The sequence below is a fragment of the Euphorbia lathyris genome, chromosome 7 (assembly GCF_963576675.1).
Source record: "Euphorbia lathyris chromosome 7, ddEupLath1.1, whole genome shotgun sequence".
NCBI lineage: Eukaryota > Viridiplantae > Streptophyta > Magnoliopsida > Malpighiales > Euphorbiaceae > Euphorbia > Euphorbia lathyris.
The window spans coordinates 10,157,819-10,163,029 of record NC_088916.1 but is presented as its reverse complement, the minus strand read 5'-3'; the positions used below and the strand labels follow the sequence as shown (position 1 = coordinate 10,163,029).

At 32.3% G+C, this 5,211-nt stretch overlaps 1 long non-coding RNA gene across 2 annotated transcripts; it reads right to left on the bottom strand.

Annotated features, from left to right (window-relative positions):
* Positions 1-2,402: 2,402 nt before the first annotated feature.
* LOC136200647 (uncharacterized) lies at positions 2,403-4,905 on the bottom strand. 2 transcript variants are annotated; one of them, XR_010673428.1, is made up of 5 exons: positions 4,729-4,905; positions 4,510-4,634; positions 4,281-4,381; positions 3,819-3,867; positions 2,403-3,164 (listed from the first exon to the last, which is right to left on the bottom strand). It is a non-coding gene; the product is annotated as an uncharacterized lncRNA (long non-coding RNA). The 2 variants fall into 2 exon arrangements; XR_010673427.1 differs by having other exon boundaries at positions 2,403-2,955.
* Positions 4,906-5,211: the final 306 nt, after the last annotated feature.

The following is a 5,211-nucleotide window of genomic DNA, read 5'->3' as shown; positions in this document are numbered from 1 at the left end:
TTTTGTAATTTTTCCATATATATATGAGCATGGAAATAAGAGTCTGATATGATTATTATGTATCAGATGCTACTGAAATAGTTTACTAAAATAATCTCTTGGTTATATCGTATCATTTATCATTACAACAGAATTGCAGGTCTATTCCTGAATCTGGATAGGAGGGGCGCCTACCCAAATTCCAGTTACAAGAGGCAAATATGATAATTTATTAATATTGATGTTAATTGATCTAGAATTTTAAATTAGTTTTCATTTAAAACTAAAAAATTAATGTATTATAACTTGTATCTTTTTTTTTAAAAATCACATCATTATCCCTCCATATTAGTAAAAACAGGACATCAATTAGTAATTCTAAATTCTCTAATTTACTTTAGATTCTTTCCAAATTCCTTAATCAAAACGTTGGACATTAATTTCCAATTTGAAAGTTTTTCTATGATTATCTCTTCCAGCCATCAATCTCAATAAAATTCATAATTTATCTCTCTCTTCTTACACTCCAATCGTAAAAAAAAAATATAATACAGTAATATTATCTTTAATTCACCAACTATATAAATAATCAATTGTATTCTCTCATCACCTCACCATCCAATTGCCAATGTTTTTTTTATCTTTAAGAAACTCTATCAAATTTGTTAAAAAAATGGCTATTTACATGAAAATTATATCTGATTATAAAATTAGATTAAATCATATTACAAAACTTAATTCTCAATATGTTATTATTTTCTATATATCACAAATAAAGTATAATTTTATGTTCTAATTTATAAATTTTGGACCTCAATTCATAAATTATAAACCCTAAAAAATATGGCCCTGTTTGGGAATTAACTGTTAGCTGTTAGCTGATTACATTAGCTGTTAGCTGATTACATTAGCTGATTTGACTAGACCTGTTTGGTAAAAATTAGCTGATTGATAATAGCGGTTTGTGCAAAAAGACAAATAATGACATTAATTTTGGTGCAGGAGAAGAGAGAGTCTATCTATTAGGGTTAAAGAAGTCCATTAATTTTAATATTCCAAAACGCTAATTGAAAAAGCTCATTTTAAGAGTTTTTTCTAAATTAGCGTTTTCATCCCAAAACTCTCTCCCAAACCTCTCTCCACCAAACACTCCAATCAGCGGTTTCAGTAGTCAAACCTCTAAAATTGGTCAAAACCGCTCTTTTTATCTCAAAACGCTCTTTACCAAACATGATCTATATCTTGGACTCTTAATTCATAAAACATAGATTTTAAAATATATTAAAAATAATGTTTTTCTTAGTATGACATTATTTAAATTAGTACTTGACATAATTATAAATAATTTTTTAAATTTGAATTTCTATGTAAATTTCCGGGAAAAAAAATCTATCAAATTCTAATTTAATTTGGTTTTCAAAGACGATTTAGAAGAGACTTAAAAGAGACGCATCAAAATCTTCCGTTTTTAAGAACTTAATTGCTAAAGCCTTGTAAGAGAGGTGATTTTCAAATTTAGTTTTTCATTTTTTAATTATCATGCTTTTGTGTCGTAAAAGCATAAAATCTATTAGAACTATTTCATAATTATTAAACTCCAGAAAACAATTTTCAAATCTGTAAAGTTAAAAGTTAATTATATTTCTTACACTAATTTTCCATGTCAAAATATTAGAAACTAAACTAAGCTCTTTAAATTCGAACTCATTTGGTACTTCGCCCTTTGGCCTCAGAATTGCAGCTGAAGTTATTATTACTCCAACAAAGAGAGTTGATATGCTAACCAAAGATAAAAATGTTTTGCAGAATGCAACTGTGCGTGAGGTATGCTAATTGATCTCAAGAGATAACAAGTGAGGTATGCTAATTGATCCCGAGATATAGCGATTGCGATGGTATCGGCTAATGTCCGAAATATATCATTGCAGGTTCCTACTTTTGGCCTTCTACTGCTAAGGACGATCCCTCCAAAAACCCATCATAAAAAAAACGCAATAAATAAATAATCACCTAACAAGATTCGATAAAATCAGATTTCAATTTTCTTTCCAGATATGCTCTAATTTGGAAAGATAAGAATAAAAATACGTCATAGTTAGTAACTAAAACAAAACGTCGTCTTCTTGATTACAGATAGGGAAAATAACCTCAACACCGACATGTCAATTTCTCAAAGCTGTTAAATTGGGAAGGCAAGAAGAGAGAGATACCCATAATAAGTTCTTAACCTTAGGAGGAACAAAGAGATTCCAGAGAGAATTATTTCTTTTACTGCCAGAAAAATTCAAACTATCCAAACATCTCATGTAACCATAAATGTCCAATTCTTCTAGATTTGTATGATAATTTGAAGGACTTGATTGTTTAATATGAAAGATTTCAGGACAATATTGTTACTTAATGCATAATTTAGGGACAACAAGTGAAAATTACCCCTGCAGTGGCTTGTGACAACAAGCAGCAGCAGAAACCTGAAACTACTTGGATATCACAACTAACACCACCAGAATAGATAGCATCAATGCAAGCTTACAGATCTATATATCACAACTAACACAACAAGCAGCAATGCAAGCTTACAGATCATTACTGATTATTCTAAATTCGGAACGGAAACGAAAACTGGACAGGTATGGTATTATATTACCATGGACGGTTGAAAGTAACTGATGAACCTACATTACTGAAAAAACAAGAGTCTATTTTCATGACTCACATCCATTGCTCTAGAACTTTCTATTCATCTTGCGAATGTCGATCCGTCCATTGAGGTGTTGGATTGCTGATTGCTAGCTGCTGATCCTGAGAAGAAGGCATAGAGTTTAACCTCAGTTCAATAGAAACAAAGTTATCTGATGTTGCTGCAGAGTTGACAATTTTGAGTCTCTCTGTCTTCCACTTCTGTGGCAAAAGATTTGCAGCTTTAAGCTCTGAGAAATGCAAAGACGAGTCTTTCAGACTTTCTTCCCAATTTCCCTGCCCGAATTTAAGAACATCAACCCAGAGAGAATCAAGCTCTTACTCTAACCAGAAGCTCATCAAAGGAGTTGAAAGATCAGCAACTTGAGAACAATGAAATATATTTGAGAATTCGAACATCATTTAGTTATCTATTCAATTTCAATCAGTCCAAGAGCAATGAGAAAGAAAGAGCACAAGCATTTGAAAGTGCTAACAATGAGCACCTGTAAATATACGAAACAATCATACTTCACGCTTCTACTGAGAAAAACAAGTGCAATATTCTGCGTTTCTAACTGCTGCCAGTTTATTCAGTAAGATCTAATGCATGTCAAATGATGATGCATAGCATATGCTATAACGAAACAAGTTGACCATATAAAGCTTAAACCAAATCATTTCGGATCCAGAAATGCATCCATTATCAACAACACTTATTCAACATAAAAGAAAAAGGGATAAGGTACCAAAATAGGCTTATGGTTTTTGGAGAAGTATCAATTTAAGCTCCACGTACAAAATAGGATCAATGTAGGCTTAACTTTTAAAAAAGAGTACCAATTTAGGATTCGATAATAAAATACGACATATCATTCATATTAATCCGATAAGATTTCTCTTTTCATGTACAATTGAAGAAACTTAACGGAATAATATGAATGATGTGTCACGTTCTGTTATCAAAACCTAAATTGGTACTCTTTTTTAATCGTTAAACCTATTTTATAGGTTGAGCCTAAATTGATAGGTCCTCAAAAAACATAAGCCTATTTTGATAGCATATCCCAAAGAAAAAAGGAAGCAATATATAGTTGTCTTATTTGAGGCATGAAGATAATAAGCTCAAAGTCGAAAATCGAGATCAGGCAAACTATTACCATTCAAGGCTGGAAGGTTGCTTCCATTTGGTAGTTTCCATCCCATTGGCTGCATAGAAATTAAAAAAAATTATACAAAAGTTGGCTTTTTAAAATTGGAGCTCAGTGGTTAAGATGTTCAAAATCATACAAACTGTTGAAGCCCTACAGTTTAGTGCTCAAGAAGCTAACATGTCCTATAAATGGCAGGGCAAACTTGAAATTTTGTCATTCACAATGGAAGGAAACAGGTAAGGACATAAGTATAACAGTTATCTTTTTGGTTCTTAATTGTTTCTTGCGGTAGCCAACTTCAACTACCAAATTGGGGATCTCATTCAAAGAACAATAATAAGAACTACTCCTGCTTCCTCTATTTCATACAACAAATTGAATTTCTACTCTACTATCAATTCAAAATACTATGATTTTTCACAAAAAAATAAAAATGCTAATCATAAATAGAATCCTTAGTCCCCTTACCTCTTTAATATCGGAGCTTTGTTCTGCCAGTAAAAGACCCCACACAACAACAACAACAACAACGTTTATAGCGCCAAGGCTCGAGAAAACCCCACGAATACCTGAAGTAAATACCATTATTTAAGAACTTCAAAATTCTTACAATTGACAATAATTACTAGAAATCTTCAGCTCAATTCAGAATCAAAACACAAAGTGCCAAAGAAAAACTTAGAGGGATTCCTTCAACCTTTCTAATACACGCCTCCTCGTTAAGAAAGAGAAGGATTGCTTCAAAACCTTTCTGATACACGCCTCCTCGTTAAGAAGGAAAAGAAGGGTCAAACAGCAAAACTTCATCGCCGGGGTTTATCACTGTGGGAAAACGAAGAAGTAAAATAAAGTCACAAGTGAAGCAAACAAAAGAAGTAAATAACAGCGGCAAACTTAATTGCAAAATGAAAATTACCGGCAATACAGCGGCTGGAAATCGATCAGTGTGAGGTTAATTTTGTATGAGTTCATGACTATCACGATTTAAGCTTGGTAGACGAATCAAAACGTGGTCGACTTGCATCATGTCTTTAGCAAGGGAACACTGATGACATTTTCGCCGATGAACGGCGGCGGAGAAGGCAAACTACGGTTTCTTTCGATATAAACTCAATTTATAGGTGTAACCGTTTGTATTTAGATTGCGTCAGGTTCTTGGTATCAAATAAGGAGAGAGTGACACATACCTTCTATGTGTCCAACTTATAAAATTTTGTTCTTTTTTAATTCAAACCAGATTTTGATTGTCAGTGGGGTTGGGCTCGATAAAATCTCGATTATATTTGGCTCAATTTATAAACGAGTCAAGTTTAAGTACGATGAATTTCAGTTCGAAAACTCGTGTCTCGATTATAAATTCATAAACAAACCTATTAACAAGTTCGATTATAATATTTAT